This window comes from Ambystoma mexicanum, chromosome 13 (assembly GCF_040938575.1).
Source record: "Ambystoma mexicanum isolate Mex_15411 chromosome 13, UKY_AmexF1_1, whole genome shotgun sequence".
NCBI lineage: Eukaryota > Metazoa > Chordata > Amphibia > Caudata > Ambystomatidae > Ambystoma > Ambystoma mexicanum.
The window spans coordinates 107,468,272-107,495,354 of NC_090938.1; positions in this window are offsets into that span (position 1 = coordinate 107,468,272).

Here is a 27,083-nt window from a genome sequence, read left to right on the forward strand (position 1 = left end):
TATTTATTGTTGTGTTAAACAGAATTAAACCACTAACAAAACTAATAACTAAATTTCAAAAAGATATCTGTGGAGGTGAATGGAGTCACACTACAAGCACAGAACCATACTTTAATGAAGAAGCGTACAAACAAAAGCAAACAAATACAATTGCCATACATAGCAGTGGTCGAGGTTATGAAAAAGTTAATAATACCATAATGGAACAAGAAGTACTCCTTACAAAAATATGCCCTGAAAACTTAGATTTACTCCTCCATTCGACTGAATCAGAACATCTAATTTACACATGGCCATGCACGTCAATGTGTAACATTCCCAAAAAAATTTCAAATCTGTACGCCTATTCCTCAATCAATATGTGAAAAGCAAAGACAAAATCAAAATTAAAATACTGCAAAGTATGGATGCTTGTCCAGTACGCAAGCACACAGGACTGCAAGGACATTCGTTGGCCTGCATATCAGGAGCTACTTGCAAAACAACATTCCATGATATCAAAAGGATATCAACACATCATGCAAGTATAAGAAATCTAGTTTATAAACTGTATTATGCAGAAAGTCCTGCTTTAGCACTAGCCAATTTAAATAACATTCTTCTACATGGTACACCAAAAGACCTACTAGAAGAAATCGAGTATATACAGAAAAAATATTTTGGAAATGAAACCCACTTACAAGATGAATTAGCTGTCAACCAACTTCGTAACAAATCTGCACATGGCAACCTTTCACTACACACATACAAAAAAGAAATACTAAAATTTCAAAGCACTTCAGCTAAAGTACCAAACCACATGTGTGTATGTTGCTGCAGAACGTGTTATAAAAGTAACACAAAAACTATAGACCTTTCATACAAAATAGAAGACAATGAAGATTCTAAATGGTTTGAATTAGCTCTCTACCTTATAGCAGAAAACAAATACAAAATAACTGACCCCATAATACTTTGCAGTTACTGCACTACCAAACTTGACAACAACCAAACTCCTTCACGTGCTATCTCAAATAACTTGGAATTACATCCACTACCAAAACTCCTTCAACAACTTAATTTATATGAGAGCATCATAATTCAAACAGTTCATCCATTTCAAGCAATAATACGCCATCAACCAAAAACTGCAAAATTACCTACCTCGGAATTAGTGAAAGGTATTCGTGGAAAAGTAGTGTATTTACCATTAGATCTAAAAGAAAATGTGCACACTCTAGGAGTGCAACGTCCAATGCAACAATCTTTAATTATCTTGGTAAATGGAGTACCTACAAAAGACAAAAAAAATTGGCAACAACTGGTAGATTTACATAAAATTAGAGAAGCCCTGCAATATCTCAAAGAGAATAATGATTATTACAAAGAAATTAATATCGAAGAAAACTTGAAAGATACAACTGAAATAATTCAAGAGACACAAGAAACTAGTCAATTTGAGCTCCTAGATCCTGCTACAATAGCAAACACTTTAGACCATTATACAATTCACCCATTGCACTCTAATGACACCATAGAAGATGCACTGGAAACGTACCTAATGCGTCAAACAAAAGGATCACCAATCAGCATATGGGAAAAAAGTATAGAAGCACGTACTTTTCCTCTACTCTTTCCTACTGGCAAAGGAGGAAGATACAATGATAGACCTGTTCAAATATCAGCATCAGAATATCGCTCATTACGAATGTATTCTGAAGATCCCAGATTTTGACAAAATGTGGAATACATATTCCACCTACTCTTTGAAAGTGAACTAGCAACTTTATGTTACGGAGTTGCACACATACTAAAATCAGGATCACACTTTCAAAATATGACAGCCACACAATTATTACAAAAAGTTCAACAAAAAGATGAGGGTTTACAGGCAAATCTTACAAATCTATTAGCAAATATGCGAGGTACTAAAGAGTACTGGTTTCGATGCCATGGAGATGTACGTTGTATGATCAGAAACCTTGGCCCACTGACTTGGTGAGTTACATTAAGTTGCGCAGAATATGCATGGGAAGATTTACATGCTTTCCTACGCATATCAAACGAAAACAAAACAAACATAGATATACTAACACCTGGAGAACTTTGTTCTCAGGATCCTGTTAATTTTCTAGATATTTTCACCATCGCTTCATTGCTACGCTACATTTTATTTGTAATAAAACTGTTCCTCCCCTTGGAGAGGTGCAACACTTCTTTTGGAGAAAGGAATACCAAGCCAGAGGAGCGCCACATGTCCACATGCTTTTATGGATTAAAAATGCTCCTAAATTTGGTCAAGACAGTGATGCCACTGTTTTACAGTTTATTGAAAAATATGTCACTTGTGAAATTCCGTCAGAATCCACAAATAGTGATCTTCATGCAAAAATCTTACAATTCCAAAGACACAAATGTGGCAAATATTGTCGTTGCAAATACAAAAACAAAGGGAAATACTACACCAAATGCCGATTTGGTTTCCCTAGACCAGTTACAAATACAGGTCAAGTGAACAACCTCATGTCTTCAGTTAGACATAGTGTTAAAGGTAAGTTACCTAAAAATACATATTGCATAAAAAGAAAAGAAGAAGAAAAATATATCAATGATTACAATGCAATCATTGCCCACTTGTGGAATGCAAACATAGATGTGCAGTACGTTGCAGACAATTCTACTGCAGTTGCACGATATGTCACAGCATACTTAACCAAATCAGAAAAGACAGAGCTCCAAGACCTCTGGAATGACTTGTCATCAGATAAAACAGTGTCTCAGAAATTATACATTTTGGGCATAAAAATGCTGTCCCATAGAGAATGTGGATCCTATGAAGCAGCTGATCGATTAACTGGTACTGCATTGTATGGTAAATCTGCAAATATAGTATGGCTAAGTCTTGGTCCAGCTAAATCTAGAAAACGAGTTCTAAAATCATACGAAGATATAGAAACAATAGCAAAACATGATCCCAACAGCCAAGACATTTTAAAAAACAATTTATTGGACACACTACCCAAACAGGAGTACCATTTTGGAAACCATGTGTCTATACCACATAGCCCAAAACTACACATACAAAAATAATATAAAACCTGATGAGCAAAACCGTAAACACAAAGTGACAAACTGTGATGGCAGCTTAGTAAAACTCACCAAACCAAATTTAATTAATCATATCAAATTGTCATTAAAGACTCCTCAACATAAAGAAATATATTACATGTCCCTGCTACAACTCTTCAAACCATGGAGAAAAGAAGGAGAAATACTAGATACCTATGACTCATATGAAGACGCTTTCAAAGCCAATGAAAGCAGTATAACTGATGTAAACTTTGCACAGTACAAAACAATGTTGCACAATGAACAGCAACACGAAGAGGAACTCCAGGCCCAACTAGATAAGGACACTCCTGACAGTAGTCAACCTTCTGTCACAGGAAGCCAAGAACCACTGGGAGAACCACTAATAACAAATGAGGCAGAATTAGCTATGATAGAAGTAGAAAACACCATGTGTCACTATGAAGATAAAGAAGACTTAACTACACTACAATCAAAACTAAACAAAGAGCAACATAGCATTTTTCAAGAAATAACAAAAGAAATTGCACATGGTGTGCAACATGAAAACAAAGAATGCACCTGCCAAAATTACAAACCTATACTATTGTATGTCAGTGGTGAAGCTGGTTCTGGCAAAACATTCCTAATCAAAATCATCAGTAAGTTCCTTCAACAATTGACAAACAACAAACTGTCAGCTGTTGTCACTGCCCCCACAGGTTTAGCTGCCTACAGCATAGGTGGTGTCACTTTACACTGATTACTACTCCTGCCAGCAGAACACCAAAACAAGTTAGATTATTACAAACTTTCTGCAGAAGCTGCAATGGAACTACGCAGAGTATTGAAACAAATGAAAATGCTACTAATAGATGAAGTGAGCATGGTGTCCAATCTAATGTTAGCTTTGATTCACCTCAGATTATAAGAAGTACTCAAAACAAACTATGAAGAGCTCTTTGCAGGAAAACACATCATTGTTTTCGGAGATCTTCTTCAATTGACACCTGTAAAAGGTGAGCCTATTTTTAAAACATTAGGACACAAACTCTGCCGTAAAACTGTTGGCAGCATTGGAAATATCAACCTTTGGCAACATTTCCAATACAGAGAATTAACAGAAAACATGTGCCAATCTGCAGATCTCTGTCATGCGCCGCTTTCTCACCTGGCGTCTTTGGCCCCGCTGCCGCTTACGGACTTCCTGATTTCCGTCACGTTGATGCTATGTTCACTAGGCGGTCTAGTCTTTCTCCGCCAGGAGGACCGTAACAGTATTTAACCACTCCTCTCCCTGGGTCCAGCGCGTTGCAACCTTCCACGGTCAGCTGCTTTTCCTCGCGGCCGCGGTCTTGCTATACGCTGTTTTCCTCTTGCTCCTCGAGCCTTTCCTCTTTCACCTCTCTTACTCTTCCCGTTCCTTCTCAGGTCCCCGCCTTCTGTTCTCTCCCTCCTTCCTACTTTCCCTTCTTCGTGCCGGCTTTCTGCCTTTGGCTTTGTTTACTTTCGCTTCCGGTGTAGGCTGGAGTGTACATTTCCTACTGGGTCCTGTTGCTGCCTTCTTCCGTTGATCATCTGCTTACACGCCCAACTACCATCAGGATACCTGCCGGTTCCAGGGTTTTTTTGCCTATTCTGGCTTTTTCCCCCTTTTTTGTCCCTCCCGGGAGTGGGACACGGTCAGGGCGCATTTACACGCTCTCACTGTGGCTTCCTCTTGTGGGAGACACGCTCAGCCTCGGAAAAAAGAAAAGGACTACACGGCACATCGAGCGCTCAGCCCAGTTGAGGAGGATTTCGACTCCACAGGTGAGGAGGTTGAAGAGATAAAAAAGGGTTCTACAACTGTATTAGAAGTTGGTGCTGACAATCTCACTTATGGCAACATCTTAAAAAGTATCAGAGTTGGTATACTTTCTAGAGAAGCAGAAGCAATATTGAAAACCAGGCACATTCATGCACTTTATGGTGATAATGCATGTGCTACAGATGTTATGGAACAATTAGCCCACAAAAATGTCAATTGTATGGCCTTAATGCCAACTCTTGCAAGCTGTTTCAAATTCAATGAAATAATGTTAAGCAAAGAAATGCAACCAATTATGGAAATTAGCGCCACAGACAAACTAGATGTACATGGAATGACACTACCCATGTGTGACCAAGCCACAACAAGACTAAATAGTTTAGAAAAATCAATCTCAAACACAGCAGGCTTGGAAAAGATATTAAAAGTATCCTTAAATTGCAGAGTAATGCTTAAACGTAACCTTGATGTGGACCAAGGACTAGTTAATGGAGCAATGGGTACAGTTGTTGGCTTTCAAACATACCCACGTGACAACAAAATTCAGTTTGTCAATATTCTCTTTGACAAACTTTCAGAAGTAAAAAGAATAGGACGCTCAACAGCTCAATTCCTTCTCTTCAAAGACATGTATGTACGCAGAGAACAATTTTCTCTAACTCTTGCATACGCAGTCACCATTCATAAATCACAAGGTCTTACTCTAGATAAAGCAATGATAGACATTGGTAACACAGTCTTTAAAGAAGGTATGAGCTGCGTAGCACTGTCACGCCTACGTACAATTGACGGTCTATTTCTAATAAACATTGATGCAAGTAAAGTAAACGCTGATATTCCTTGCATTTTAGAATACAATAGACTTCGTTCACTATACACCCCCCATCTACAAACATATCCTGTTCCACAAAAAGGAAAATGTTCTAAAAGAAAACTAAATGAAACAGAAATGCAACAGGATGTCACGGCAAATCCTCCAAAGAGACTAAAAGAAACTAAAACTTCATCAAGTACCACAAGCAAAAAAGAATCAATTAGGGAAAGTAAACCAGGTACTTCTTTAAAGAAGGGAGACAAACTCCAAAAAAAGCAGTTAGATACAGAACTACCTGGACCATATAAATGCTCAAATATAGTTGGTGTAAGTTGCTACGCAAATGTAGCAATGAATATTCTATTTCAATTACCACCAATTGTTGACAACATTTACTTACACAGTACAGACCCATTGTGTTTGCAAATGTTAGTACTTCACAGAAATGCAGCAAACAATCCTGACAACACTATAGTGTTTTTGGAATAAGACAACAATTGGACTACTGTGCTGGAATGGTGAAATTCACTATAAACTCACAGGAAGATCCACAAGAATTTCTAAAGTACTTACTATTAGTACTGGAAAACAAAAACATACCTATAAATGAAATCTTCCAGATTTCATACATGTGGAAACATACATGCACTCTCTGCAACAATGTGACACAAGAACAAATCCCCAATGAGCGCTTTGTCTATATATCAATACCTAATTGTGAATCCGTTCCATTTCAGCAACTTGTACAAAATGCAAACCACGGTAGATTATGTTCTACCTGCAATTCGGATAATTGCTCCACATTACTAATACAAACACATAGTAAATATGTAATACTAATGCTTCTACGTTACAATGCAGATGGTACGAAAAACAACTGCAAGCTGACTGGATTCACACATGGTCAAATATCACTTAGTAGGAAAACCTTCACAACAATAAGTATAATCTACCACGCAGGAGCCACAACCAACTCAAGGCACTACACTGCATATATAAAAATAAAATGTGGATGGTTTGAATGTAATGATAGTACCGTTACTCTAAAGCAGAGCTTACCAGCTAATCTTACAAACGTGTATTTAATGTTCTTAAAACCAAAATTTGATAACTGAACTGTACTTAAACCTTAAGTACACTTGTAGTAAAAAAATATAAACTGTCACAATATTTCAAAACCTAACTGCCCAAAGATTCTACAACAACTAATCAGATAAATTAATACCACTCAAATAGAGCAAAAAATAGACAGTTAGAATACGTCAATTGGTATCTAACTGTCCCAAAATTTACAAATATGCAAACAGATAAATCAATACCACGAAATTATATCAAACCATAAACAGTTAGAATACGCCTACTGGTATCTAACTGGGCCAAAATTTTACAATATCCAAACAAATACCTAATATCTTACTGCTCACAAAAACTGAAATAATCCAATGCATAAAACATTAGGCAGAAAGAACAAGTAAACGCGGAAAACAAACAAATAAATAAACTGTAGCATAACAGAAAAAGGGTTTTTTTTTTAATCCAACATGGATTTTTTTTCTCCCACAGACCCAATGATTTTAGCAACAAACACAGAAACTTTGCAAATTGCACAGTACTCTGGTTTGTAATCTACTAAATATGAGGGTCAATAAAAAGAAGAAAATGTTGATTGTACAATGTAATAAGTCATTATAAAATACTAATACTAACATTCTATTTTCTTTTATTACAGAAATGAACAAGAAAAACATGGACTCCCGTTACTAAACCAAATAGTACGTATAACAAGATAAATACAACCATCGCAGCATATCACACCCATACAAGCTTATAACATTGTTCCTTATAAATTAGTTTTTGACCCAAAGTTAAAAGCCACTATGGGTGTGATATGCTGCGGTGGTTGTGGCCAGGGCATGCACTGTTGGGTGCATGGCCATTTGGCCATGCACCCAACATTCTATACCCTGGCCACAACCACCGCAGCATATCACACCCATAGATGCAAGCATTGCAACCATTTTTATGTCCGCGGACAGGGGGAAGGTCCTAGGACACATTCAACTTGCCAGAGGACAATACAAACAGTGTCCTCAGGACACCCCCATTTTCTTTATGTACGAACATTTCAGGACACCGCGATTGTTCTTAAAACATTTTCACCTTGCCAACGAACAATACAGACAACGTCTCCAGGACACCCCCTGCAAACATTCCAAGACCCCACGAGTGTTCTTAGAACACTTTCAAGTTGACACCGAATCCATTCTGTTTATTTACGAACATTCCAGAACAGCCGTGTTGTCCGCGGACAAATCGAACACAACAAATGTGTCTAGCACATAAATAAAATACAACTTTGAACCTATCTCATACTCCCCCATCCTCCCCAAAGACTTCTACACACCAACTCACTCTACTAAATACACATTTTGAACAAACTTTCACCGCGCTGTCTGCGGACTTCCGCAAATGCAAGATGGCGGGCACGACAGAAAATCTGACCCGCATCACGCACCGCGCCGCCCAATCAGCGAACACATCGCATGTCCGCGGACATGACGCAAGCCGCTGCGCCAATCGGGGTGTTGTCCGCGGAGCGAACAGGGAAGTCCGTCCGCAAAGCGAACACAGATATCACTCATTTTTTTGCCTTACATTTTGGTCATTTTTTAAAAAACTACTGGACGGAATACACCAAATTTGCAAAAGCACGCTTTCGGGACCAGGCCGCCGCTCCTGCCGCAAATTTGGTGTAAATCCGTCCTGCGGTTCGGGCTGTAGCCGTGCGCAAAGTTTTTTCCCATTCAGTCTATGGGAAAAAAAAAAGTTTTGGGACCCCCCCTATAACTTTTCCCCCCCTGGACGAATCCTCACCAAACTTTGCAAGAAAATTCAGAGTGGGCCACATACTTTTTTTTGCAAAGTTTGGTGAGGATTCGTCCAGGGGGAGCGAAGTTATAAGCCACCCAAAAAGTGCTCTTCCTATGGAAACACCAACTTAACCATAACTACTACCGCGTCCATGTAATATATATATATATATATATATATATATATATACACACGAGTCCAGAAAATCTGAACATGACCCTAGTGAATGACAAATGAATGTATCTCTAATGACTTGATCTAGTTCTGTGCTTTAGTAGGCAGCACTGGTATCATCCTTAATATCATGTGCGCCTGCGCTGGGTTGATCGATGTGGCTCGGGAGAGACAAGGGGCTGATTTATGGAATTTGTGCGCCGAAAAAGCGGGGATTTGTGCGCCATTATGCCTGCAAATCCCTGTTTAACAAATCGGGATTTGCAGGCAGAATGGCACACAAATACTCGGTTTTCGACGCCCAAATTCCATGAATCAGCCCCAAGAGGTCTGCATCGTACCACTCGGATCACTCCCATTCCGTTTCTCAAAACATCTAATACTTTTGAGTGTGTAACTGAAAGGCGCCCTTCTTCCTGCTACTTTGAAGAAAAATATGAAATGTCTGTGTTGCCCAAAGAACGTCAATACAGCAAATGCACAATATGACAATCTGGCAAAACTGTAGACACGCCGAGAAGGAATTCAGCGTGTGATACGGGGTTGCACATGTGCACAATTTACAATATTGCCTGTGCGCCCAGAAATGCACATAGAATGTATTTTATTGGACTTCAGTGTTAGCTGGAATAATCAAGACTGGTTCAGAGGACATTATTGGATTTTTTTGATAGACGAAAGCGAAATATTTGGAATATGCGAATCAGAAAAATAGGATAACACAAATAGCCAATCTCAACTGAAGGCAGAATGAAAGCATTGACTCGGCAGCTAATCGAGGGGCCCACTTAGCAATAGAAATGCAGTAGGGAACAGAAGGCCATTGGCACTTTGAGCCATTTGCAATCTGCTACACTTTGGCAATGCTGCTTTGCGGCAGGAGACCCAGGCTGAAAAGCTGCAGTCCTTTTTCTAAATACAGGCACCCATCTCCTGAAGCCCCTCTCAGGCAAGATCACAGCAGATGGTATGTCTTGAGCATGTGTTCCTGGGTGCAATAAGAATGCATTCTCCAAGGGGGCCCTCCTTCCGCTTGCATCGAGCAGTCCCATAACGAACAAAAGAAGCGAAAATAATAATTGCGCAGAGAATACCATTTGTTACAATTCCGGAAAACTAGTTGTTATTTCATGGCAAAATGTATTCCACTTGTGGGGATTTTTAAGGAGACGAAGTGGAACCCCAATATAATATTCAATTAATAATGATAACGATAATTCATTAAAAGAAATGGAATCTCTTTTGGTTTAGCTTGTATTTGTTGTCTATGCACATTGTTTCTACATTGTACATTTTAATCAGTTTCATCGGGGAATAGGGCAGTTGGCCCAATTGTGATTATTGCAAGAGATTAAAGGTAAATGTGGTAGTATGGTGGCTATACACTATAATTGCTTTCTTTTGCAGTTAATTATGCTCACACCATAGAGTAAGCCATTAGTATACATGGGTTGACACCAGTGTTTCGGTTATTGCCATTTGGCAACACTTCACCAGGCCTGATACGTACTTAAACATTTGTTACGCTGTATCAAGTACAAGAAAGAGCGAGAAGGTGGAAACAGACTCTACTGCTGTTAGAGAGTGAAATAATCTAGCATAGGGTTCACTGGGTTGGGGGCCACATCTAAAATGGGATAGGGGCTTTTCAGATGCACAATCTGGAGAGCTGTACAATCTGGAGAGCAATACCTGCTAAAACATGGCAGTACCTTGACATGAATGGACAACCTACATGCTGTTCTATTAACAATTAACTAGACTTGCACATTCAATGAATGTATTTAGCAAAACATTAGGTGGTCTGTCAATATCTTTGGGGGAGACATCTGGAGTAAGATCATTCAGTGCATGCTGATGTAACTGTTTACCCTTTTCATTAGTGCAATAGATTTTTTATGTGGAAATATTACCCATAAATGCCATGTCACACTGCCAGGGCGACCAATAGTTTCTTCGAGAGGTTCACTGCTGGAAAAAGTTTCAAAATATCTAGATATTTTTCTCCAACTGTCTGTGAAAGACCTTAACTCTTATGTGAGAGATACCACAGACCTGCTGAGAAAAGTACGGGCAATAGAATGAGAACCAGAATACATCCTGGTCACGATGGATGTGGCATCCCTTTATACCTCAATACTGCATCAAAATGGCCTCACAGCTTGTAAATACTTTCTTAATTCTAGATCTATAAGATTTTATTTTTTTTTAAACTCTTTTTATTAGTGGTTACACAAAGAAACATGGCACTCCTCGACCCGCACCATACATATACAAACACATTATTGACATTATGACCATGACATTTATGTATCATCACGTAGAGTCATCTTCATCAGAGGCCAAGTTACAAAGATATGTTCTGAATGGGTCCCATATGTCCTTAGGTCTACAAACTGTGGGTCGGGTCACAACATATTGTTCCTCCGATTCATTCACATATGTTAATTCGCAAAGAAATTGATCAATGCCTGGTGGGGTCACACTTTTCCATTTCAACAGAACACACCTTTTAGCAACAGCACATGCAACATTAAACAATCTTCTAACTTTCTGCAAACATTTGCCTATGTCTCTGAAAAGGTATTTTTGGGGCTTTAGGTCTGGGGGGATTTGTGTGATCTCTCCCAGTATTTCAGCGACCTCCTTCCAAATGTTCTGCACCACCCGGCATTCCCAGTACATATGGTAGTCTCCGGCCTGTGGCATATTACATTTAGGGCATGCATCCGACGCGCATGGAGTGAATTTCGCTATTTTAAGAGGTGTGTAATGTAGTCTATTAAGGATCCTAAATTGAATCAGCCGCAGGCCCGCGTTTAAGGATTTTTTTTTAGTTAGAGAACAATATCTATTCCACTTCTCGTCATCTATGGGCATCTTTGATTTTTTTATGATTAGTAGTGGGTGTCTGGGTTTGTACTGCCGTATAATTTTGAAATTCCCAGGCCCCCCGCAGCAGTCACCATTTGTAAGCATGGGTGAGACTGAGGTTCATCTGGGAACAACGGCCATTTCTTTTGAAATGCTGACCGCATGCGGTAGTATTGAAGTGTTCTAAATTGGCCGTCTCCAAATGCTCTTACTATGTCCTCTAGGGACGCATATTTGCCATTTATAAACATATCCCCAATTTTCATTTCCATGTTGGGGTCCCAGGCCTCCTGAATTGCGCTGTCATGTGTGGGAGGTATACCTGGATAGTCCCAGAGGGGTACCTCGGGATTATAGGGTGTTTCTATCTGCAACCTTCTGTATATGGCCTCCCAAGCCCGACTCGTACAGCTGACGGGTTGTACTCACAAGTGTCTCTGTATTGTGTATCAAAAATGACTGACTGTATATTTGTGGGATGTGTAGTGAATTCCTCTATCAGTGCATGGGGTGTCTCCTGTGTGGTGTCATACCAGTATTTTGCAAATTGTGCTTGTGCCACATGAAAATAAAGTTCAAAGTCAGGAGCCGCTATACCGCACGTGGAGTATGACTCAACCATCTTCTCCCAGCTAATCCTGGCTGTTTTCCCATTCCAGAGGAACGTCACTACTATGGAACGGAGCTTAGTAAAAAAGGTCCTTCCAGGCCATATGGGAATGTTGACAAACAAGTAAAGAAGCTTAGGAAGTATTATCATTTTGAGAACCGCCACCCTGCCGTGTAGAGATATTGGCAACTGTCCCCACATCTGGAGTTTCGTGACAATGGTCTGTAGCGTAGTCTCATAGTTGTCCTGATAAAGCGTGTTTCTATCCCTGGATACCAGAATCCCCAGGTACCTAATGTGTCGGTCAGACATTTAAGTCCATGCAACCTTTCGGGGCACTCAGTGGATGGTGTAAGTGGGAATATCTCGGACTTGGCTCTGTTAACAGTGTATCCTGAGTAGTCCGCAAAGTTTTGTATTTCCACCATTATGGGTGCTATATTCATTTCAGGTTCACGGATGTACAATAGTGTATCATCAGCGTATAATGAGATTAATTGGATGGACCCTTTTATATTTATGCCCATGCCTGTATGTCTCAGTCTCACCACAGCTGCCATCGGTTCTATGGTCAATGCAAACAACAGGAGCGAAAACAGACAGCCCTGTCTGGTGCCCCTGCCCAACAAGAACAGATCCGAAATGGTCCTATTAGTGAGGACTCGTGCCCCGGGTTTGGTGTATAATAGTTTAACATACCTAATAAAGTTAGGGCCTATCCCAAATGCCTCAAGCACCGCTACTAGGTAGACCCAGGACACCGAATCGAAAGCTTTCTCAGCGTCTAAAGATATTGCAGCCGCTTTTCTCTTGGGGTCTATCTGTGCCATCAACCCAAAGAGTCTACGGAGATTTAAGGATGTGGACCTGGCGGGGATTAACCCATTTTGATCGGGATGGACTAGACCGGGGACCGCCGGCATAAGTCTATTGGGCCATCACTTTTGCGAATATTTTGGCGTCAGTGTTTATGAGTGACAGGGGTCTGTAGGACGACACATCCTGTGGTGGTCGTCGTGGCTTGGGGAGCACCGTGATCACCGCTTCTCTCAGTGATGGTGGCAGTATATTGCATTCAAGGGATTCCTCCCATACCTGTAGAAGCACCGGGACAACCTCTTCCCGGAATTCCTTATAAAATGCTGCCCCTATCCCATCAGATCCAGGTGCCTTTCCCTATGTCAGCATTTTAATAGCTTCAGTGACCTCTTCCGCTGATATCGGCAGATCTAGTGCTGCACGTTCAGCCTTTGGAAGCTGGGGTAGGCCAAGGGTTGCAAGATAATCCTTGATGTCCGCAGGACATTTTTAATCTTGATTAGAATATAGTTTGTTATAAAATTTGACAAATTCTTTATTTATCTCATCTTTCCCTAGAAGTACTTCCCCTTGTTCTGTCTGTATACTAGCAATTTGGCTAGATTGTTTATTACACTTGAGCAGATTAGAGAGTGTCTTGCCGACGTTGTTGCCTTCGCCATATCTACGTGCCCGCATGGGGGCCGCTCCGTATTGCACCTCCCTAGCTGCCAGTTTATCAAATGCTTGTAGATGTGTGTGCATTTCCGCCAATAGATCTTTGTTCTGCGTTCGGGTGTAGTCTACCTCCAACACACCCAGTTTACTTTCAATGTCTGCAAGTTCAGCGCGTACAGCCCTTAACATACCAACAGATTTGGACAGCAGTACTCCTCTGACCCATACTTTAAAAGATTCCCACACAGTAGAGCATTTGTCTACCGTTCCAATTTTTTTTGTGAAAAATTCTGCTATCTCCGTATGTAGTGTTTCCACGGCCCCAGGGTCTTCCAGCATTCCGCCCGGCATTCTCCACCTCACAGCAGGACACGGGGCATTCTGAATCTTTAGTTCTATCAGCACTGGGGAATGATCTGAAAATGTGCAGGGCAAGATTTCACACTTCAACAACATAGAGGACATAACCAATGCAACAAACCAATAGTCTATCCTGGACTCAGAGTCGTGGACCAACGAGTAATACATATATCTCCTGTCCCCAGGGTGCATTATACGTCAGGCATCGACCATTGACAATTGACCAAGGATGCTGCTCAAGGTGGAGGAAGTCTTGCTAGGGGTTCTGTTGACCCTGGAGGACCTATCCAGGACAGGGTGCAACACTGCATTAAAGTCTCCTCCCCATAACATATTAGGGAAACCATAGATCGTGATCATCTGATACATATTTAGATAAAAAGCTGGGTCATCTATATTTGGCCCATAGGTATTTACCAGCAGCAGTTGTTCACCAGCGAGTCTGCCCCACACGACTAGATTTCTACCTTGTTGATCCACCTTATGGCTCTTGGGCCGAAATCCCAAGTTAGGGTGTATAAGAGTAATTACCCCCCTGGCCTGAGTAGAGTAATCTGTATAGAAACGCTTGGTACCCCACTTGGGCATTATATGTAGATTGCTGTTACCCATTGTATGAGTCTCTTGTAACATTAGAATCTGGGGGCCATGTCTGGTAATATAATTAGTAATTTTCTTGACTTTCGCCGGATTATTCAGACCCCTTACATTCCATGTAAGCAATTTTATTCGCATCCCGTCACCAGCATTATATGATAGCTGACCTTCAAAGCGCCATGATCAACAAGACTGCGCACTCCATGCAAGCCGACCAGCGCCAGTCCCAATGCAACCACTTTTTGAACAAACAACAAACAGGTAACCATAGCCAAGCTACAACCAAAGTCACACATCCTACGGTGACCAGTAATCATCCTCCCTTCCCCCTCCCTCCCTCCCACATCATCTCCCCCAACTTGATGACATATCTCAATCAACTGCTGAAGCATTACAGGGGTGGGCATGTCGCTACACATGACCGCCTATTGGCCCCAACGCTCCAGTAAAAAAACTTAAATGGAGCTGCCCAGAACATTTTCCCGCTCACAGGATTTTCATACGGTTGGTGGCCATATCAGCATGAACCCCCCTCTCCTCCCCAAATGTCATCTAGTCTTCCAGCCTGGGCCTGTTGTTCTGTGCCGGTCTGCCCCCTCTTGGAGGAAGGGGTATAGAGGTCTCAATGTACTGCGTGGCCTCTGCCGGGGATTCGAAGAAGTGCGCCCTCCCTGCGTGTTGTATTCGCAGCTGGCCGGAAATATCAAGGCATAGGGCACTTGGCCATCTCTGAGGAGTCTTCTAACCGGTTCATAGGATCTTCTACTGGCCTGAACCCCAGCAGAAAAGTCCGGGTATATATGAATGCGGTTCCCGTCGTGGTGTAGCGTTCCAGCCTCTCTTGCCTTTCGTAATATCATGTCTCTGTCCCTATAGTTGAGGAGCCTCGCAATTATAGTACGTGGGGGTGCTGCTGGTTTAGGGAGCGGGGCTGATGTGCGGTGCGCCCTCTCCACGAGGAAATGATCTGAGAATGTCTCCGGGCCGAGTAAGGTTTTAAGTAGTACTTCCAACTGCTTTTCCATCTGACCCTTGCCAAAGGATTCTGCCACTCCCACCACGCGGATGTTGTTACGTCTTGATCGCGATTCCAGGTCCTCACATTTGTTTTGCATTTTGGTCACGGCCTCCTTAAGTTGATTAATATCTCTGCTGTGTTGCGCAATGGAATCTTCATTAGTGCTTATTCTGCTCTCCGTTTCAGTGACACGTGCACTTTCCTTTTCAACCCGTGCTTTGAGGGAGCCTATAGTGGTTACTATATCATCCAGCTTGATGTTAACTGCCCGGAACCCATTTTGCACTATTGTCGTTAGCCTGTCCTCTTGTTCCTCGCCCTCGGTGCACAGGGTCTCTTTAGCGCTAGTAGACGCCTCTGCTGCCATGGTCTGGGTCTGACAGCCCGTGTAGGCATCCATAGGGTCCCTCTTCTTGTTGCTGGGGGTCTTGCCCGTCTTCCCAGATTTCTGTGAGTCACTCATTTTGTATATAGGTTTTCACTTTTTATTTTATTTTTAAATTTTTTTGCGGTATTATCTTACCCCCACTCTTATTCCTGACCTATGTCCACCGCAGGTGCGGGCACCGGCCGAAGCGGCTTAGTGTTGCAATAGAGGAGAAAAGAAGGGGGGGATTCCAGGGGAGCAGAGGCGTCCACCTCCAATGGACTATGTCCTCCCACGTATGTCACAATACGGGTAGTGATTAAGGAGCAGTTCCGTGGCCTCAGGGGATATCCGCCTTGGGTTTGTACAAGAAAACAGGTCTGTGCCAGGGGCCAGTCAGATCGGGGTCCCCAGCCCGGCTCCCGTCAGAGTAGCAGGAGGATTGAGGGTATGCCCGTCGCAGCAAACGGATCCACGATAAATTCGGATCCCCACTGGCCCCTATGGTGTATTCCGGCCCAGCGTCACCACCCCATGGGGGAGGCCTAGCGGCTCAGTTGCTGGGAATTGCAAGGATATACCAGGATTCACAAGGTTTTACAAGGATTGACAAGATGGCCCCAGCCAAACAAGCCAGGGTGGCTCATAGCACTCAGCCCGTAGCCCGAAGCCCAGCAGCACAGGAAGACCGACACCTCCGGGTGCGGCGGTCACAGAGCGGGACCCCGTCGATCACGACCCGCTATCCAGCCACAGAGGGAGGGTGCGGGGGGGCCCGAGGCCGCCTCTCACGTATGCCCTGGGTGTATGGGCTCCTTCCCCCCCTCGCCACACTGCCGCCTCCTTACCTTGCTCCAAGCGTATCCCCCTCACAGCACATCCCAGCTGCACGTCGGCAGACTCGCACGGCCTCAGCAGCTACAGGGCGGCTCAGGGATCTTCACCGTCCGCTTCGGGCAGGCGTCCAGCCCAGCGCCAATGCCCCGTGTTCTTGCGGTACGCAGCGCCGTCCACCGCCGAGTGTAAGGGTCTAGCGTAACGCTAGAGTGCAAGCCCCGCCCACCGCGGCCTCACGCTTCCCCCGATCCGCGGTCTCCAGCCGCCCCACCGTGGAGCCCTCAGGCGGATCGCGTCCCAGGCAGGGGACGGGCCAGGAGCAAGTGGGGATAAGTCCGGGTAGAGCTCACGCAGCGACTCAGGATTTTCACCGGCTGTGGACGGGTGCTTCGGCCATCAGTGCCTCAAGTTTCAGCTCTCCAGGCAGCATATTACAGGATATCCAGTTTCAGGATTCTTCTATGGAGCGAGAGCACACAATCAGGCGGCCATCTACGATTTGCGCAACAGCTTCCCCCTAGATCTATAAGATTTAAACAACATGTTGAGGTCATATTAGCACTTCTTGAATTTTGCCTAGAACATAACTTGTTCTTGTTTGTGGACAAGTTATATAGACAAAAATGTGGGACTGCAGTGGGGTCCTTCATAGCGCCCACATATGCTAACCTTTATATTGGACTGTGGGAACAGGAGTGCACATGGTAAGAACGGTTTGATGAGTATCTGGGACAAATAGTCTTGTGGTACAAATATATAGATGAACTATTCCTAATTTGGAAAGGAACAGAAGAATCACTAGTGGAGTACATCTCATTTCTCAATAACAATGAATTGAATTTGAAGTTGACTTTTTCCAGTAGTTCTAACCAAGTGATATTCTTGGATGTAGAATTGTTTATATTGAACAATAAGATATGTAGCAAACTACACAGGAAACCCACCGCATCCAATGTCATCTTACATGGGAAAGCCACCATCCAAAAGATTTGATTAAAAGTATCCTTTATGGAGAAATGGTCAGAGCTAAAAGAAATTGCTTGTTGGACGAGGACTTTGAACAAGAACCTAGTAACATAGGAGCATGTTTTCTGGAAAGGAGATATTCCAGATCAAGTATTAAAAGCTAATGACAAAACTATAATACGTAATAGCCAGGCGCTTTTAAAGGTAAAACAAAAGAAAAAAGACGCCAATTGTATAAGATTCATTATGCAATATAGTTTCAATCACAACAGATTAAGACCATATTGCATAAACAATGGCCAATCTTGAAAGCTGGCAATGACCCTAATGCAGTACTTGGACAGTCTCCTGTAATGACGCTCTCCAGAGCCAAATCTCTTAAGGATTTAATATCACCTAGCATGTTGAAGCCAGTTATTCAGCAGACTAATTGGCTAGGTAGTATGTCGTCGAATAAAAGTTTTGATAAGTGCAAAGAATGCAAAATGTGCACATTTGCAGAACAGAAAACTATGGTAGAATATGGGAGCAATAAACAGAAAAGTGGTATATTACACATAAGATAAACTGCCTTACCAGGTACGTGGCACATGTCATCAGATGCCCATGTGCAAATGTCTAGGGATCGACTATCTGCCAACTAAAAACGTGTAACCGGCAACATTATCGAGCCATTTTGCATAAAGATGCAAACTATCCATTCACAGTGCACTTTGCAGATAAACACAACAGTGATGTGACTCTGCACTATGCATTAGCACATGTTCCTGAATTGGTAAGAAAGGGCAATAGGGAACAGAAACTACGTAAGTTGGAATCTAAATGAATCATTGAATTCAACACGAAAAAACCAATTGAGCATAACTCAGATGAGGAGCTGGCTATCCACCTACTGGATGATTAGACTGTCAAAATATGGATACTAAAAATGGAGCCATAGATTGTTTCTCTCTATCTAAATGCAATGGCTGATTGGTTTGACCCTTTTCTACATATTGAATAAGATTGGACTGTTAAACCCTGCGGGGACTCAGAGGTGAAACTGAAATAGTAGAACATGTGGCTTCTTTAATACTATTTTTCACATCTGAGACATCAAGCATTAACCATTACTTAGAGGAGAACACACATGATATATATATATATATATATATATATATATATATATATATATATATATATATATATATATATATATATATATATAAAAGCTTTCCTTGCTGATATGGTGCACAACCTAGCTTTCAATCAGCTGCAAGGATAGCCATTTAAAACATTTGAACAAATGTGTTTACCTACTCATGCTAGAAATGCTATAAACTGGACTTGTTGCACCTTAGCCCGATGTGGCATTCCGTAGTCATATGATATCTAGCACAGTGCACTTTAATAGTCTTTAGCCCAATGGGGCGTAATTGTTATACCTGATGTGTTAGCACTATGATCTGCTGCTGGTTTTTCTTGGTTGTCGATTTATTAAATGTTCAGTCCGTGCCATGCAGAATTTTACTGCAGTGGTGTAAATTATGAATTGAGGAGCCATTTGGCCCTAGGGCTACTGCATTATGTTTTTTAAATCTGTAGGTAACTCTCCGACAGGTCACAATGATATGATAATAACTGCTCGCTTATTTTAAGTAGAGCATGTATGTGATTTACTTTCTGTTACTATACACTCCATTACAAAATGGCCACCAGGTTATAAGATATCTTGAGTGCGAATGTATAAGTGAGTCATGTGACTGTGGATGTCATGTGACCTGAAAGAGTGTGGAAAGAAAAGATGGCCCATTATACAGCAATGCAAATTTGCAAATTTCGTCTGATGAAGTCCCAAAAAGAGGGAGGGAACGCGTGACATTAACTTTACGCAGAAGCATTTAAGTTAAATTGTTCATTAAGACCATGTTGGTTTATGTTTTAAATCATGTATTTGACATATGATTTTAATGGTTAAGTAATTATTAAAGGTTGTATACACCTTATAAAAGACTGAGTGCTCTCATAAATTGGTGTTCCCCATATTGTGCTTTTTGGCTATGCCAGCTATCGATAGCATGAGTAGTATGTATATTGCAGGGCCTGTGGTAGCGGCCCTGTAATTATGATTAAGTTGCTCAACCCATACGAAGAGCACTTTTTGGGCGGGTTATAACTTTGCCCCCCTCCCCGACACATCCGCACAAACCTTTGCAAATGATGTATAAAACCCTGTCAAATTGATCCTGCAAAGTTTTGTGAGATTTCGTGCAGAGGGGCAAAGTTATAGGGCGTGTCCCAAAATGTGTGTCTTTTCCCATAGATGCAATAGAAAATAATGTTCTCATGTCTACAGGCCAAACCACTGGATGGATCTTTTCCAAATTTGCAGCAGGAGCGGCGGCTTGGTCCCGAAAGTGTGCTTTTGTAAATTTGGTGTAAATCAGTCCAGTCGTTTTTTAAAAAAGACCAAAAGGTAGGTGAAATAAAAACAAGTGATATCTGTGTTCTGTCTGCGGAGCTCACATCCCTGTCCGGTCCCCGTACGGTCTTCCGATTGGCCCCATTGGCTGACGCAAAGTTCACGGACATCGGACGCACCCGCTGATTGGATGGTGAAAAGCGTGAGGTGCATTAGATTTGTGGAAACGCCCGCCATGCTGGATTCGCGAACAGTGGCCGTTGTCCACGAACATTACGGTACAAACATATTAGGAAATGCAAGATTGCACTTGTCAAACTAATGAAACAATATCTGGGGAGTTAAGGGGTGATGTGGATGGGATATGGCCTTACAAAAGGACGTGTTTTTTCTCTGATGTCTGCGAACATGTCGTGGATATCATTTGGATTGCCGGAGCGGTGGGGGTGAGTTTCATTAGTTCCCTGTGTATGATATGTACTTGGTATGCAGTTAATTGTGATGTGGTCAGTGGCTAGATTCTTATGTTCACTGGGCACAATGACTACAGTAGTAGTATGTGTATTGTATTTATAGGTAATGTAGTAGGAGTAAGGCTAGAATGATTAAAGTAGCAATATGTGTAAAGTAATTTTTCGTGTTTGTAGTATGAGGTATTATGAAATTGAGCTATTGGGAAAAAAATGGTACTGGATAAAAAATAAAAACCATAAATACAAATATTACAAATAGTTGCAGGTAAACAGTTGGGAGATACTTTTGTAAGTGCAGTACACGTTCAAACATATACGGGCATTGTTACATAGTTGTGTGCAATAACACATGCATTGCTGTATGGCAGTTGCCTAACTCTTACATACCTCCCTGTCTAGTATAAATGACAGCTGGCAGCTGTGATGGTGTGCTGGAAAGGGGACAGAGTGGATAGAGACACTGAAGGTGTGGTACACCATGTGTACCAGAAAGGTATCTTATGCACTGTGACTATTGTGGAAATGGACACTGCAGTGCTGGTGTGTGCAGACTCGCTTTTGAAGACCTTATTTCTGCAATTAACACAGCAGTGTGCAGGGGCTGCTGGGGTGTCTGGTAGGTCCTGGCTCGTCATCAACGTGGTAAAGTGGTTCTGTGAGTTCAGATGTCACATTGCAAAGATCCAATGGCATCCATCTCTGATATCTTCAGCTTTAGAATCATTTGTAATAAGTGGCTACAGTAACAATGCAGAAGGTGGAGGTACTTTTGGTAAATAATTTATTCACAGTTTTGACATCCATCTCCGATTTCCTTTACTGACCAAGCATCCCCTACGTTTGCTTACAGCTTTATGTTACAAAATAATAATAATACAATTTTCTCCTCTCAGGAGAACCTATGATAATTGTAACAGCAGCATTTTAAATTGGGAATGTGTTTTTAAAAAAGGTGCAAGACCTATGATGAAATGTATTTTGATCTTATGAGTGTTCAATATTTGCTTTTATTCTTACCTTTTATAATAGGATATATTATATGTAAAAAGTTTGTAACTATGCAGGTTGATGAAATATTTGTATTGTTGATGCTGTGGATAATACAGATTATTTATATGATGTATCTTGCAATTTGTATAATAAATGTATAATAAATGCGTCTAAGGTTTGCAAGAAACCAAAGTACACAATAAATAAAAAATATTTTTTTATACAGATAAATTCAACAAATTGATATAAAGCATAATATACAGCAAAAATACTCGACCATGGGACACAACCTAAAAGATGGAAATCACACAAAATTACAATGGGCAATCGCTACACGGGCGAGAAAGGATGGAGACGGGCATAGGAATTTGATCCTATTGTATAATAAGTAGGATGATTATCCACATTTAATGTGACCATTGGAACCTTACAACATCTATACAGTAAATGTACAGGTATAAAACAAATAAGACTTGAGGTGATTGATCATTTTGTGCATAATCAGTTTCATCTTAGTAGAAGATTTCTTAAGCGTTCTTTGAAAGGTAGTCAAAAACAATTATACAGGTAGGGTGGGTTTGTTACAATATTAACAAATTATTTTCAGCAAGTAACTAGGAACTGCTTATTATGTGAATGTAATTGTTTTTATTTGAATGCATTTACTTTTAATGCATGGTGTTTTAACCTATTCTAATGGAATTTCTAAATGTGCAAAGTCTCTTTGCAATCTATAACATACATACAAAATATTCATTTTATTTTATTATTTACAATGTCTTTGCTATTGATATTGCTGTACGCAAAAGCAAATAGCACACGCATTTCAGTTTGCCAGAAACATTGCATTTAGCAGGCTCAAGATCAGTATTAGCAAAATTCCATCTTTGTAGATGAAGTCAAGACATTGGGAAAGAAGACGCAAAAACTAGGAATGAACTTCATCATGTCCCTTTGAGTCTTAGCAGAGAGTCAGTTAACATCTCTTCTTCATGTATCTTTATTAAGTTAAGGGCAATTTAAGCTCCTTTCGCTGTCTCCGTAATTACCCACCGGCCGCACGCTGCACTGCAGGATAAACGGTAAGAAGCAATCCCCCTGATTTTCCATTGAATTTGGTAGAAGGCAATGTATTTGTGCTCCTTTTCAAAGTATAAAACAATTAATTTAAGATACATTTTTACTAATCCAATTAGTACATCGATCCCATTTATAAATATCTATATTGTCGGGAGTGGCGGCGCTGCTTCTTTTACTCTTATAAATTCTTTTTCATATCACGATTCCAAAAGTAAAAGGGAACTTTATGGCAGGTGGTATTAGATCAGCTGTGCCATGTGATGGGTGAAGATATCAGACATTTGACTGAATGGAAGCACAATTATGAGATCTTAAGTATTTCAATAACATTTTTCAAGGTGTGATTTACTAGGTATACATCACTACTCGTAAAGACACAGTTGTGATTTCCAAATGTAATCATTACAGTGCTCTTGACTTCTAATCTTAACAGTGATGCTTACTCGCGCCACAGATAGCCACGTATGACGAATCCCCGGATGCCGTCACTTATCCCCTAGGGGGAGCCCCTTTACATGAGCCATGGAAGTGAGACCGCTACCCTATAGTGCCCCCGGGGGTGGTACTCAGAGGGTGGATCTCATGGGGAGGGAAGCCCTCTATAGGATTAGCGATAACCTGGGGAGAACATGGTATCTCCACAACCCACCTTACCCTTGCCCACCTGCCCCACAAACCCAGTCCAGTGCCATTCCCACTTTTCCCATGTGTTTCTATTACATTTCAAGTATGGGAAATACTTAGAAGAGGAAGAGCAGGGACGATCCAAGTAGAGTTCCCCTTCACAATGTTAAGAAGGACTACCAATTCCTGGGCATCTGACTCATTTAGTATTAAGACAAGGAAAAAGAACAACTGTCCAAATAGAGTTCCCTTTCCTGATACAAAGACGAGGATGAACTCGATTAATTCCTGGAAGACTGACTCACTTTGAACTGAGATGAGGAACTGGCGCGGAGTACTAATGATTGACCCGCAGAACCAAAGTGGGTACTCTAGTCAGTGTGGACTTGATCGGTACATAAAAAGTGAGGAAGGATCACACGGCCAATCTGGGCAGCCTCGAGCCCTGGGAAGCGCATAGTAAGAGGAATGTGCTACCAGGAACCAGAAGAAGACTGCAGATCCGACGAAGGAGACTCCAGAACGCCTCTGGAGCCCTTTGACTGAGCCCAGGCACCCGCGAGGAGACCACTCAAACCGGTACATTGGTAATCAGAGAGGTGCTGGAGGGCCGGGAAGACCATGGTATGAGAGAGATTGGGATAAGAGGGTCTGGCACCCTAGAGTTGTAGGGGAGACAGCAGAGCGGACATGTGCTTGGCAGTAGAGCGAAACAAGCAGACAAAGGGAGAATTGGAAATCAGTAGTGCGGGTCTAGGACGTACACCTATAACAAAATAGCATCCTCACAACTCTTCATAGTCACAGTACCTAGGAGAGAAGGAAACCAGGTGCGCTGTGAGGGAAGAAGAGGAATAAGAGAACGTGGGTCAGGGATCCAAACGAAAAAGAGGAAAGGATCCTCATATGTGCATCTTCATAGTCACAGTATTAGTGTCTGGCAGGAGCGTATACCAGACCTATACTTTGTGAGCCAAAGAAGCGGCTCGCATATAAAGCCTGGGAAAGGCCAGGGCAAGGTAAACATTCCCTCTGGCGCTGAGAAGTTTGTTTTTCACCTTTTTGAAAGCCTGAGAAAGGACCGGGGAAGAGAGATTCCCCTCCCCTGACATTGAGAACTTTGTTTGGTACCTTGGAGATCATGAGAAAGACCAGGCAGAAGGGAGACATTTCACCTGCCATTCAGAGCTTTGTTTTGAAAAGCATACAATCCTACATAATGTATTAGAAACTATCTTTTATGTTAGTTGGAACACTGACTGTGCATCGTGGGAAATTGAGTACCTTCAGAGAGAAACATCTCTGCTATTCATGCAGGCCAAGGAGAACTGTCATGCCTGCGCCATGGGCACATCCATTTATGCTCCATTTGGACTTTGCTGCTAAATGATTATTGTAAACTAACTACGCATACCATAATGCACCTGGCCGCAAGCATTGTTTCCTGGCCGTTCCTATTGGTTTTCTATGGAACTACACCCCCCAGAAGCCTTAGAGTCTGTTCCTGCTTCCACCAGCCCAGGAACAGAAAGGGAGGTGGCCGATTGCCTGCAGGTGTGATTCGCCAGGTGAAACCAATTAGCCTGCCTCGGTGCTGGGCTAGGCAGTATAAAGGCTGCTGCCTGCAGTTGCTCAGCCTCTTGCATCCGAGAGTCCTCCCTCCACCTTTCGCTCCTGACTTCGGTTCCTTGTATGCTGTTAATCATCACTCCTGCACTCCTGCTTGGACCCTGCCTTGCTGCTTGCTTCACCGTGCTGCCTCCAGCCATAGCCTTTCAGGCTCCCTTCTTCACAGTCTTGCCCTGCCGGGCTCTCCACATTACAGCGGATCTCGCTCTGCTGTCTTCCAGCCTCTGCCCTTGCCCTGCGGGCTCTCCACATTGCAGCGGATCTCGCTCTGCTGCCTTCCAGCCTCCGCCTTTGCCCTGCGGGCTCTCCACATTACAGCGGATCACGCTCTGCTGCCTTCCAGCCTCCGCCCTTGCCCTGCGGGCTCTCCACATTACAGCGGATCACGCTCTGCTGCCTTCCAGCCTCCGCCCTTGCCCTGCGGGCTCTCCACATTGTAGCGGATCTCGCTCTGCTGCCTTCCAGCCTCCGCCCTTGACCTGCGGGCCCTCCACATTGCAGCTGATCTAGCTCTGCTGCTTTCCAGCCTTAGCCCTTGTCCTCTGGGCTCCCTGCTCTGCAGCCTGCCACACTCCGGCTGCCTTAGCCCTTATCCTCTGGGCTTCCTACTCTACAGCCTGCCTCTCCGGCTGCCTTAGCCCTTGTCCTCTGGGCTCCCTGCTCTACAGCCTGCCTCACTCCGGCTGCCTTAGCCCTTGTCCTCTGGGCTCCCTGCTCTACAGCCTACCTCTTTCCTGCTGCCCTAAGCCCTTTTCCTCTGGCTTTCTACCCTACCATCCTACTCCTGTAGGTTTACTCACTGCTTTCCTGCTCCTCTGAGCTCTCTACCTTGTACCTTACTGTCCTCTGCTATCCTATCCTGTTACTCGACTTTCCCTTCTATTCCTTCTGCTAGTTTGCTATCACCTCCTTTCCTGGATTTGTCTGTTGTAACATCTCTTGTACCGTTTGTCGACCCTTTGTTCCAGAGCTTGTCTGTTGGTTCCCCATCAGTCAACCTCTGCCCCTTCCTTTGTCTTGTTTCTACATTACAGACACCCATAGCTGCTGTTCCAAGTCATGAGCAAACAGCGTGGGCCTCTGTTATAGCAAACTGTGCAGAAGGCTAGAGTATTTCCAAGGTTCGTGGAATACTCTTTTCCTATTCTGCATACACCCCAAGAGGGTATCCATTCTGTACCTTTTCCCTTGCTACTCTTTCCTACTCTTCGTTCTATTTCCGTTCTGCTGTGTGTGTACTTGTCTGTCCACTTATTTTCAGCACCCAAACTCTTCTGGGTGTCCTGTGCCACTCTTTATAGAGTGCCATCCGTGACAGAATGCAAGAGCTAAAAATTTCTTATTTCATTGGCCGGAAAGGCACACACAGACCTAAGATGCTTTCCTTTCGAGTTAAGAAACCTTTGCATAAACCTATGGTTTCCCTAAAGACAGCAGACAAGAAATCTAGTCTGAAGGACAGACTCGCCTTAGTAAACAAAGATTTACAAGCACGGTACTATACTCACTGGCTAGCTGACCCTTCTTCCATGTACAATTATTATGACATTTGCGACTATGATCCGCAGTCCTTATCTGTTGCAGAGCTACAGCAAGAGAATGAATTCTTACAGATCTTGTTAGACCAGACAGTGGAAAACTCTCCTGCGTCTTCTGACAAGCCTGCTAACACCGCCACAGCTAAGGACATATCACTCATTGTCAGAGAATCTAAACCTGAATACGCCGTTGCCAGTGTGATATGCGCAAGATCTGCTTGGCAAGCTCCCCAGAATGTTGGAAACCCTTATTTGTCAGGACAAGGCAGTCATGATCCTGAGGTTTGTGCATCTGGTTCTGGGTACAAAAGACCTATACTAACCATCGGTTGTCTTAATGCTTCCCCAGTATCTGCTAATCGCAATAACCCTAAGGTCTGTCTTCCCATTGCTACAACCGAATTTTCTGCCACGCCAGCTTCTGAAGCTTTGGATCAATCTAATGATACTTACCTGCTACACGAACAACTCCTACGCCTTAAAAGAAAGACCGAAGACCTCTATGACGACTTTGTTTCTTTGTATT